At 36.8% G+C, this 12,468-nt stretch overlaps 1 long non-coding RNA gene across 1 annotated transcript in view; it reads right to left on the bottom strand.

The window, feature by feature from the left end:
* LOC129052882 (uncharacterized) overlaps window positions 1–11,863 on the bottom strand; it is a 145,570-nt gene extending 133,707 nt beyond the window's left edge. The window contains exons 1-4 of the long non-coding RNA XR_008518008.2: window positions 11,562–11,863; window positions 8,950–9,294; window positions 5,419–5,539; window positions 4,154–4,212 (exon numbers count right to left, since the gene is read on the bottom strand). This is a non-coding gene — a long non-coding RNA (uncharacterized LOC129052882). The remainder of the gene's footprint in view (window positions 1–4,153; window positions 4,213–5,418; window positions 5,540–8,949; window positions 9,295–11,561) is intronic.
* Between the last annotated feature and the right edge of the window lie 605 nt (window positions 11,864–12,468).

The raw sequence follows: 12,468 nt of genomic DNA, 5'->3' as shown, positions 1-12,468 counted from the left end.
TTCCTGGACATATTCTAGACAATAGTTAATGAACAGAAGTGATGTGTGCCACTTCCAAGACTGGCTCACAAAGTTCCCCGATGAATTTCCTCCGTGTTTCTCTCACTTTCTGTGGCCTGGGATACAAATAAACCCTACCACTTCCCCATAGGGAAACCTTGGACACCATGCGTTGAAGATGAGTCCTGAAAAGATGGTTTGGAAACAATGATCAGAGTGAAGAGACAAACCACAGATGACTGTGAGAAAATACTGGCAAACCACACATCTGATAAGGGGCCAATATCCAAAACGTATAAGGAACTCAATTCAATAGCAGTAAAACAAACAACATGAGTAAAAACTGGAAAAAAGCACCAGAACAGACATTTCTACAAAGAAGACATATGAATGGCCAGCAGATTTATGAAAAAATGCTCAACATCTCTAATCACCAGGGAAATGCAAATTAAAACCACAATGAGACATCACCTCACACCTATTAGAATGGCTATTATCAAAAAGATGAAAGATAAGTGTTGGCAATGATGTGGAGAAAACGGAACCATTATACATTGTTGGTAAGAATGTGAATTAGTAAAGCATTTTGGAAAACAGTGTAAAGATTCTTCAAAAAATTAAAAACACAATTACCATATGATCCAGCAATCCAATTTTTGGGTATCTATCCCTTAGCGGATGAATAGATGCAGAAAATATGGCTTATATATACACAATGGAACACTAGATAAACTTTTAAATAAAAGGGAAATTCTGTCATTTCCAACAACATGGATGAACCTGGAGGACATTATGCTCTGTGAAATAAGCCAGGCACAGAAAGACAAATACTGCATGTTCTCACTTCCATGTGGAATCTAAAAATATTGAACTCACTGAAGCAGAGAGTAGAATGGTGGTTACCAGGGGCTGGTTGTGGGGAAACAGTGAGATGTTGGTCAAAAGGTACAAACTTTCAGTTAGAAGAAAGTTTCACTGATCTAGTGCACAGCATGGAGAACATAGTTAATAATAATGCATGGTGTATTTCAAAATTGCTAAAAGAGTAGCTTATTTTAATTGTTTATTAATTGTTAATTACTTGTTAATTGGCTTCATTTATTCTTTCTCCAATGTATAAATATATCAGAACATCACCTTGTACCCCATAAATATATACTGTTATTGGTCATCAATTTTTTTGAAAAAAGATTGCTTGGAGCAGAGAACCCCTTCCATCCAATCCTGATAACTAGGTACCACATCTTAGATTGCTAGCAAGAAGACAACTTCTATTAAGCCAGAACATTATTCATTTTTATTTTATTCATTACAGCAGTTTGGCATCCTCAAACTAACTTGGCAATTCTAACTATCTTTACCCAACAGGAGAATTCCAGAAAATGCTGGCCACCTGGGAGGGCCATCCACATTAACAAGGGCTCCTCTTCTGCAGGATATATTGGATATAACACCAGCTGACTCCAAGAAGACACAGGTGGAGTGTCAAATCTATTTCTTAGGTAGGCATAGTCTACATTTGTATAAGGCTTCAAATCCTTTTATCTGTCACAGTAAATTCATATTCGGAAATTTTGATTTAAGAGGTCATTCTTTCACCTTTTAAGTATTTACACATATTGGGACTAGTAAAACACTGGTAAAATATTAAATATTCTGAGAATGGTCCCAACAAAGTTTATGGGAAATGAATATATATCCCTATATATAGCCATATATATTCATATATGTGTGTATATATACACACATATACATACGTGAATACATATTCACTTGTATATGCATATATACATGTATACAAATGAATATATATTATAAATATACAGATATCTTATAAATATACCTATAGTCATGTGTATATATACTATATCTGTATATATAAACAAATTATATATACTTACAATTATACACATATTCACTTATATATGTATATATACACTATATATTATGTACAATATATACATATATAACATATGTATATATTAGGTATACATATATACTATATACATTATAATATATAATGTATATATGTATACATATACATAAAAGAATATATGTATATTTGTAAGTGTATATATATTTGAAATATATATATTTAAAATTGCAGTAAGGATATTGCCCACTGTCCAGGTCTCTGCATTTCAGTAAAATCAAAACACAGCAGAAAAAGGCTCAGAGAAGAAGAACAGGATGATTAAAAGTCCAGGGCCGTTGCTGTATGCAAACAGCCTTAGAGGCTTAGTATGATTCCATCTGCAAACACTGAAGCTGACAGGGGATATGACTGAAGTCTATAAAACTCATAAAAGGTAGGGCTGTGATGAACACAAACATGTTCACCAAATCCCAGTTTACCAGGACAACAGTCTTTCCCTTATATCTTGAAAGAGGGAAATTTAGAACAAACAGAGAAAGGATAAGTTAACAAAACAGAGCAGGTAGCAATGGCCAGATTGGCAGAAATCATAACCTTGAAAACCAGAGGCAGACTGCAAATATAAATAACTTCAACTAAGTACTAGAAAAATCCATGCATGACAGTTCCATTAAGGGAGCTAAAATGATGCCTAAAAATTTAAAGAGGCTAAAAGTGATTGACCAAAAATGAATGACTTAGAATTAGGCATCTTTCTAGATTTAGAGTCTTCATAACAACAGCATTGCACACACATCCTCGCCAGCTGCGCACCTTTGGAAATTGCCCCTGCATTGCTTCCTCTGGTTTGCTGCAAATATTGTTTCTGGTAAATTTATCTCATGTCAGCCAAAGTGCTGTTTTTATGGAACTGCCCATGGAGAGAAGCCCATCATAGATTCTGAGCGACATGGAGAAGCCCTGGTACACCACTAAATTTAGATAGAATTGAGCCATACACTAAAACTCTTAAATGACCTCACTTTTCAGATCTCCTCCAGGCATGAAATAGACCCACTAGTGTAAGATATAGCATGGGTATTTTCGGAGGGAATAGGAGATATTCTACTCTTCCAAGAGCAGGCATATGAATTGCAATGAAGTCATTGATTAAATCCCTGGATGCTTGCAGATTAAATTTAGTTACTTTTTTAAACCTTGCCTTCTGGATGATCGCACTCTAAAGCAAGTAGCATGGCTTCTGGTTACTGCCAGCCGAAGACTTTTTGCTTTTCTAGGAACTGTTTCAATTGGAAAAGGGCACTTAGTCTTTGGAAACAATCCTATTTCGAAATAGCAATGATCATACTCAACTGATTTAAAATTAGTATGTACTGTGCTTGAATGCTACACCACACAATTTCTCAAAAAAATGCTGAACTTCTAGGATTCTTCTCTTCAGTATTCCTTACCACACAAAATATGTGTTTTGTATTAATTCCTAAATTATAGATCATGACTAATCTCTGTCTACTCAACAAATAGATGTTTGTTAAATATTTACTGGTTCTCTTTGGACTTACAAGGAAAAACACTTTTTGCAGTTATTTTTTCTTAAGGCAGTGGATAAACACTGCCCAGCTGGAAATGTACTGCCTGGAAGTAGCTTCTGATGCATGCCTGCATGGTACTCAATTTCAGGGCACCAGTATCTTTACTGGGTATGGTGCTCTACCAGGTTATTGTTGCCTTCTTCCTTCTGTAGGCACTTTCTAATAAAAGCATGAAATTAAGTACTCCTTGTGATTTACCAGTTAAAAACTTGCAAATCTCTGCTGGCCAAACATGTTATAGTCTTAACTGTGGAGGTATAAATAGACATCGTCCTAGTAAAATGTTCTATAATCAACCAAAGGGAAACCCTTTATAACCATTGTCATATCAACCTTATAACTAACCCTAAATCCCCTACCTGGACTGACAGTCTAACTAGGACCACAAGGAACGGAATAATATAGTTCCTAAAGAATTGTCCAAAGCAGGAGGAAAGATTTTAAATAAGCCACGCACAAAAACTCTGCTACATAAAGTTCATAGGCAATAGTTATTTTGTCCCATAAATACAATATTATTAAGGGCTGGAAAATTATGGAGGAATCAATAGTATAGAGGTCATTTTTTTCCAACAACTAAAAAGAAGTGTGTGTGTGTGTGTGTGTGTGTGTGTGTTTTAGGTAAGTAGAATCCAGCTAGAAAGTGTAATTCAAAATACAGGAACCTCCATCACAGGACACTCACCATTTGTTGTATCTTCATGTCCTCTTGAAAATCAGCCACTCATGATGCATGCTCCAAGACTGCATAAGGAAAGATGAAAAGCAAGCAAGCATTGGTCTTTTAAGTGCAATATGAGAGCCAGGAGCTGAGGCAGCATGGCCAAGATCATAGGCTCTTACTATGACAACATGTAATTCAGAGGCCCCCTGTGAAGGGAGATGTCATAGGCAACTGCTGGAAATTTAATTGGTGTCTGGGACTTTATCAGTGACAGCTCATTATTTGTGTTACCCAGAGAAGAGGAGGAAAAACACACTAACCAGCATCCTTTCAAAAGCAAGTCTCAAAGACCCAACTGCAGCTTACATGCAAACAGCATTTATTTTTTAGAGGTGACAGCAGACATTGACACCAGACATGTTAGAAACAAACCCAGGCTGGGCGTGGTGGCTCATGCCCATAATCTCAGCACTTTGGGAGGCCGAGGTGGGTGGATTACCTGAGGTCAGGAGTTCGAGACCAGCCTGGCCAACATGGTGAAACTCCGTCTCTACTAAAAATACAAAAATCAGACAGGTGTGGTGGTAGGCACCTGTAATCCCAGCTATTTGAGAGGCTGAGGCATGAGAATCGCTTGAACCCAGGAGGGGGAGGTTGCAGTGAGCCGAGATAGCACCACTACACTTCAGCCTGGGTGACAGAGTGAGATTCTGTCTCAAAAAAAAGGAAAGAAAAGAAAGAAACAAACTCAGACTTAAGGCTGAGTGGCAAAAACAGCTGCTTGTATTGCTACTGTGCACTCAAAGCCTCTTGCCTCAATGAAACTTGAGCGTTTTCATTTAGAACTTTTGAATTACAGTTTCTGGCCTTATGGCATGTTTCATCTGGGCCACTTCCAAATGGACCCTCTGGCATGGTTATATCCAATGATAGAGAGATGTTCAGTTTAAAAATAATTACCTAAATCATCTCTGCCACTTTGATTTAGTATGAGGGGTGGTTGATTTTGTTTTCTTGCTCACTGTGAAAATTTTACTCATGGTAACATTACTTTGACTTTTAAATTGAACTCATAGACAAAAAACGCAAATTTAGAGTATATAGTTTTGGGGTTTTGTTTCTGACACCTGTGTTGAATCAAATTTGACAATGTAACTTTTCCTGAGTTGAACCAACCACGAAAATTTAGTGTTTGCTTGAGATAAGAGAACGGAAGAACTGAATGTATTGGGAATCTTCTGAATCTAGTTTGAGAACATTGTACTGTCAGTAGTTTCCATACTCACCCACTAGGAGGAAGACTCGAGCATGTTATGCAGCCAAATCTGTGAAAGAACTTCTTGTCTTCATTCAGCTTGGCTTAATGACTTCATCTTGAGATGTTTCCTAATTTCTTAAAAATAGTTTCTTACAGGGAACAAAAAGAAAAATAGGTAATTTAAACTACTTCAAAAGTAAAAACATCTGTGCATCAAATAACATAATTAACACAGTGAAAAAGCAACCTATGGAACAGGAGAAAAGAATTGCAAATCAGATATCTGATAAGGGGTTACTCTCCAGGATACTAAGAACAAAACAAAACAAAACAAACAAACAAAAAAAACTCTTGCAATTTAACCACAGAAACAACAAAATATTCTGATTTTAAAACGCACAATGGCCTATTTCTCCAAAGATAACATGAAAACGGCCAACAAGCTTAGGGGAAGGTACTCAACATCACCAGTCATTAGGGAAATCCAAATCGAAACCACAATGAGATATCATCTCATACCCATTAGAATGGCTACTGTTTAAACCAAACAAACAAACAAACAAACAACAGAAAATAAGTGTTGGGAAGGATGTGGAAATATTGGAACCCTTCTGCACAGTTGGTGGGAATGTAAAACCCTTCTGCACTGTTGGTGGGAATGGTGCAGTTGCTATTGTTTAATGGAGGTTCCTCCAAAAGTTAAAAGTTGAATTATCATATGATCCAGCAATTCCATTTCTGGATGTGTGCTCAGAAGAACTGAAATCAGAGTCCTGAAGAAGTGTCGGTGTTCCCATGTTCATAGCAGCATCGTTCACAATAGTCAAGAAGTGGAAACAACTCAAGTATTCATTGACAGATGAATGGATAAAGAAAATATAATGTATACACACAAAGAAATATTATTCATACTTAAAAAGGAAGAAAATTCTGATACATGCTACTACATGGATGAACCTTGAGGACATTATGCTAAATGAAATGAACCAGTCACAAAAAGACAACTACATCATGATTCAATTTACATAAGATATCTAGAGTCATCAAATTCATAAAAACAGAAAATAGAATGGTAGTGTCCAGGGGTTGGGAAAAGAGATTGGATAATTATTGCTTTGGGTAAAGAATTTCAGTTTTGTAACATAAAAAAGTTGTAGAGATTGGTTGCACAATGATATGTCTACACTTAACACTACTGAACTGTTAAGATGGAAAATTTTACATGTATTTTACCACAATTAAAACTGTTTAAATTTAAAAATAGTTTCAACCTAGCACAGTGGCTTATCCCTGCTATCTCAGTACTTTGTGAGGCTGAGGCAGGAGGATTGCTTGAGGCCAAGAGTTCGAGACCAACCTGGACAAGATGGCAAGATCCCTGACTCTATAAAAATTTAAAAAATTAGCAAAGTGTGGTGGCACATGCCTGTGATCCCAGCTACTCAGGAGGCTATGGTGGGAGGATCCCTTGAGCTTGGGAAGTCGAGGCTGCAGTGAGCTGTGATCATGCCACTATACTCCAGCCTGGGTAACAGAGCAAGATCCTGTCTCAAAAAAAGGAAAAAAAAAATCGAACATCAAGAGATTTGCCCTTTTTTCCCCTTTCAATCAAAAACTTCTAAGCCACATGTAGAATGCCATGTGTATCTACCTAAAACTAAATTGGGCCACTTTAATCAAACATAATGATTGAACAGTTCAAAAAACTGCCGAATTTTTGGAAAGATTTTCAAGCCAGACAGACAGAAATGTTGGGATTTGATGTTACATTCCTAAAGCTACCTTTATCATTCCTTCTTTTGAACGTCATGCGTAGACTTCTTGTAATGTTTAGCTTCAAAATACCAAAGTGCCATTTATAAACTGTGGTTGTTAGCCCACAAGCCTTCAGTTAAAATGAGCATTAAAGTTTTATGTTTTCTAAGCTCTTTTAATTGATGATACAAATGAATGGGGGAGGGGTGGTGGTGAAGGGTGTGTTATCTGTCTGAGGCTTAAATAAATATTTCAGTTTCAGAAAGCTAGCATTTTTAAAGAGGCCTTGTAAAATAACATTATTTGGTGTCGTCAACAAATACTGGTCAATCAATCTCGGGTATCTTGGTAGCTACCAATAAACAAACAAAAAAAGACATCCTATTTTTTGTCTTCATACACATATACAAAATTAACCCTGGGAAATAAAATAACAAGAAATTCCACATGCTTATGTCAGAATATGTAAGTGTCATAGCACAAAATATAAATGCTATCATATCTAACCCAGTACCTCTTTTCTAAGAGGTGGATCCAGGAAGAGCTTACTGGAGTGTCCAGGACCCCAAACATGTGGTGGAGCAAGAATCTTGGGGCTAAAAAACAAGCTGGCCAGGCAAAGGTCACTAAGTGTGCAGGTGAGACACATAGATACTGGAACCAACTGATGTTGCCAGGTTAAGTGCCGTTGCTGGAGTGAAGGAGACAGCAATAGCAAGCTTACAAGAGGTAGTAAGTTCTTTCTCACCTCTTCCTGTCTGCCAATATCTTCTAGGTCCCCCTGTTGGTAGCACTAAATATAGAGTCAACTGACAAAGGAGAAAGACATTTGCCCCATCATCACCGTGGAGAATATAGATGGTGGATTTGGAATTGAGAGATAAATGCGTAATAACTAGCACAGGAACCCTCTTGAATTTTTTTACAATGCATTCTCAATGGGTATTATATGCTCTGCACACCACAAAAGAACGATTCCTTGCTGACTGGCATACAGAAGTGCCTAGCTTTGGTTCATCCTGAAAGTCCAAAGAATAAACCTCTACACTGAGAAACAGCAAAATAGGAATCTGTGAAACTCTTGCCTGAGTTTCCTGCCTGTCATCTTATCCTATGCAATTCAGATGTGCCAGACCCACAATCACATGAATCAAGTCATTAAAGTAAATTTTTCTCTTTCTCACTCTCTTTCAATAGATTAGATAGATAGATAGATGATACATAGATAGATAGATAGATAGATAGATAGATAGATACAGTGAGTGAGCTATCGTTTGAATGCTTGTGTTCCTTCAAAATTTATGTTGAAACAACACTATTCCAATGCAATAGTATTAAGAGGTGGGGCATTTAGAAGGTGATTAGGTCATGAGAACTTATGAGGGATTAAAGGCTTTATAAAAGAGACTTCACACAGCATTTGACACTATTGCCCTTGCATCCCTTCCACCATGTGAAGACACAGTGTTTGTCCCTTCCAGAGAGTGCAGCAATAGGAAGCCACTTTGGAAGCAAATAGTAGCCTTCACATAACACCAAACCTGCTAGCACCTTGATCTTGGACTTCCCAGCCTCCAGAACTGTGAGAAAAAAATATATTGTTTATAATTATATATGGTATTCTGTAATAGCAGCACAAATGGACTAAGATATATAGATGATATGTGATAGACAGACAGATAGACAGACAGTAGATAGATAGATAGATAGGTAGATAGATAGATAGATAGATAGATAGACAGACAGATAGAGTTCTTTGGCATATCCTATTGTTTGAAGAACCCCAATTAATACAGTTCTTTACCTGTGCAGGAAATCAAGGGTCAGGAAGCAGAGACCTCAGCTGCAGAGACAATAGTGGCAACATCTTATGTCATATACTCTCCCTGGGAGAGATAATGCTGCTTTTTCTCCCTGATGATTATTTTTGCTTGGTAAGGATTGAGCAGAAAAATTATTTCTCAATGTTGCTTGAATCCAGTGATCCCACAGAACTGGAATCATCTCAGTTTCCTTCTTTCCATCATTGCCATTGCCCTTTAAATATTGAGGGAGTGTTCTATCTGGTTATCGATGATGTGTTCTGCTGCATAATTCATTCTGGAGACTGTTGACACTGTGGCCACTTCCCTTCTCGAGATGCCTAAGCCTGGAGAAGTGTAAACATACATGTGAGGACTCCCCATCAGACTTTGCAAATCCTTTCCCAAGTGAGACTCATAAATAAACATAAGCAGTAGCCAAAATGTGGTTAGCCAGCAGGGAAGTGCTCACGAATAATAGCTTTATTGTGGAGTGCAGCAGACCATAAACACAGAATGCCTGTGGGCAGCCTAATGAAACACGAAGTAATTGTAAGATGGAGTAAATGCATTTCCTTCATCTACCCTTACTTCTAAGATAGATTAAATAGTGTTTCTTAAAACAAAAACTGTATATTTTCTTATTTAGGAAACTCAGTTTCAGTTCCCTAGGTGGATAATAATTAAAACCAATGTCCATAAAGGAGATGCCACAGTAGATTTGGACATTTAAAAACAGAATAGCTAGTTTGGAGCATAATCTTTGGGTTTTTGTCTCTTCAAATATGTTTTCTGTTGACAAAGGTGAATAGCTTCCAGTTTATTCACTGAAACCACTTCTTTACATCTCATTTGCCCTTATTTTCTCTTATTGTTGTGGGAATTATCACACCCAGACCTTCAAAATTTCTCACGTGACTTCTCAGTCATTTCTGTGGAGTTTTGCAGGTATTTCTTGGTACCTATATTATTAGCCAGGACACTAGAAAGTATCAAGGGATTCAGACATCTCTCTACATACCTTGTAGATAAATATCATTCAGATCACCTAGATCTTTCCCTCCTAAAGGATCATGGCGCACAGGAGGTAAAATATTTTGTGCAAACATCGTGCTAAGAAGAACAGTGATAAATTTTCGGAGAAATATTTCCTGGCTTTTTTAATGCATTTTGCATGGTGGGATTCAAAATATTGTACTACAGCATTCTGTAAGAAAAGCAAAGTCCTCTGGAATGTCATGAAATTTATTTCTGCCAATATATAGGTAATGTTAGTTTTTATGGAAACAGTATAACTAGGCTTGCAGTCATTTCTATGTCCATCTTTATATTAAGAGAAAATTATTATTTAAAGGTAGATTCCAATCACAGGGTATCTTGTAAGCATACCTATGGGCATGTTCTATCAGAAATGACCCTAATAAACATATTAGTTTATTCTACAAAGTCTTTTCATGTATGAAGAGGCAGAAGACAAGGCATAAAGTACTGTAATTTAAAAGCATCTTTATAATTACCTGAGAAGTTCTTCTTCCCTACCCATCTTTTCCCTGCCATCCTTTCCTATCTCTTTTCTGCTTAGCTTCAGAGGTTTTTGCTTAAGACAATATAATGCAAAAGATATAACTCTCACCCCATTGACCTCTTTCCACCTTCTATTTACTACCTCTATTTCTTTTCTATAGATAACTACTTTTGTGAGGTTAGTGTACAATTTCCCCTCCTCTTTTTATAGTTGCAGTTACAGGACAGTGCATTATTATTTTAATTTAAACTTTCATAAGTACTAATCAGGCTCATTCATTCCCACAGTCCTGTCTGTATCCTCTGGCCACTTTTAGATTGAGTTGTTTGTCTTTTATATTGACTTTTAGAAATTCTTTACATATTTTAGGTACAAACATTTAGTCACTTGTATATGTTACAAATATAAACATTCCCAGTCCATGGTTTGTTACTTGCTATGTTACTTGCTGGTTTTCTTTTAATGAAGAAGGTTTTAATTGGTATGCAGTCTGCAGTCACATTTACTTTATTTAGGGAGGAAATCTCTGCATTCCTATTCCAGGCACTAACTTAGTATTCCATGTAGTGAAGAGGAAAAAAAGGTGGAGGCTCAAAAATTTGATATGCATCTTTTAATTTCTTCTTCTGTTTCCTCCCTGTGTGTCTCTTATAACTATCATGTACCTTGTTTCATTGATTTACAAGTTTCTCAGGGTTAAATCATTTTCCTCCCCCTTGCCTTAATCACTCTCTACAAGTATCTAAGAAAAAGGATTCACCCACTTTCCACGTTCAATACCAATACTCTTCTATATGTGTTTCTGCATTCAGAATTTCTGTGATTTATTCAAATACACCCTCCACTCTTCTCTTTATCATTTTATTATCTTACTATCATTGGGTGTAGGAAGAAATAAATAAATGTGTGTGATCCATTTACGCTTTTTAATGTAAAGACCACACAACTGTTGCCAACTCAAGGGATTTGCCTGATGCCCTCCAGAGAGCTAGTAGGGAGATGTCCATGGTTCTGATTTTAAGAACAACTCTTAGATGCTGTGACTGACTAATAATGCAGTCTGGCTTTGTATCCCCACCCAAATCTCACCTTGAATTGCAATCTCCATGATCCAAATGTGTCAAGGGCAGGGTCAGGTGGAAGTAACGGAATCTTGGGGGCAGTCTCCCCCATGCTGTTCTCATGATAATGAGTGAGTCTCATGAGATCTGATGAGTTTTATAAGCGTCTGGAGTTTCCCCTGCTTGGATTCACTCTGTTCTGCTGCCCTGTGAAGAAGGTGGCTGCTTATCCTTTGCCTTCTGCGATGACTGTAAGTTTCCTGAGGTCTCCCAAGCAATACAGAACTGTGAGTCAATTAAACCTCTTTCCTTTATAAATTACCCAGTCTCAGGAAGTTCTTTATAAAAGAGAATGGATAAACAAGTAAAAATGTCCATAAAAATATAAAATGACAAACTACTGCTTAGTGATATGGAAAATAAACATATTACAATGTGTTTTCTATTTCTGCATGCATCTTGTGGCTACATTTTAAATAACCACATGTTTATGACTACAACACTGCATTTAATATATTATTTGCATAACCACTCCCCTATTGTTGGACCAGTTTAAAATTAGCCTATTCTTTATTTTGGAGATTCTAGAAGTGTGTGTTTGAGCAACTTACATTATAATTATCTTACATTATTTTGAAAAATCAGATTCCTTGACATCACCCAAGGCTTGCCAGAAAAGAAGCAATGATAAAATCAACACTTGAACTACCTCCTTAGTTGATTTGCATACGCCTCAAATTTTTTATATTATGTCTTAATTCTGTGCTTGCTATTTTAATTATGCTAGTCCAGCACCACAATAGGGAAGTTTGTAGAAAGACATTGATGATAAAACACTGAGAATAGAAGCAGAGAGGCAATTGGAGTGGGTAAATTTAAGTATATTCCTCTCCTTGACTACTCTACTGACTTCTAGTTCCAAATTTTTCATTTAA

The sequence above is a fragment of the Pongo abelii genome, chromosome X (assembly GCF_028885655.2).
Source record: "Pongo abelii isolate AG06213 chromosome X, NHGRI_mPonAbe1-v2.0_pri, whole genome shotgun sequence".
NCBI classification, from domain to species: domain Eukaryota; kingdom Metazoa; phylum Chordata; class Mammalia; order Primates; family Hominidae; genus Pongo; species Pongo abelii.
Note: the sequence above shows the minus strand (reverse complement) of the source record. Positions and strands in the feature narration are given on the sequence as shown.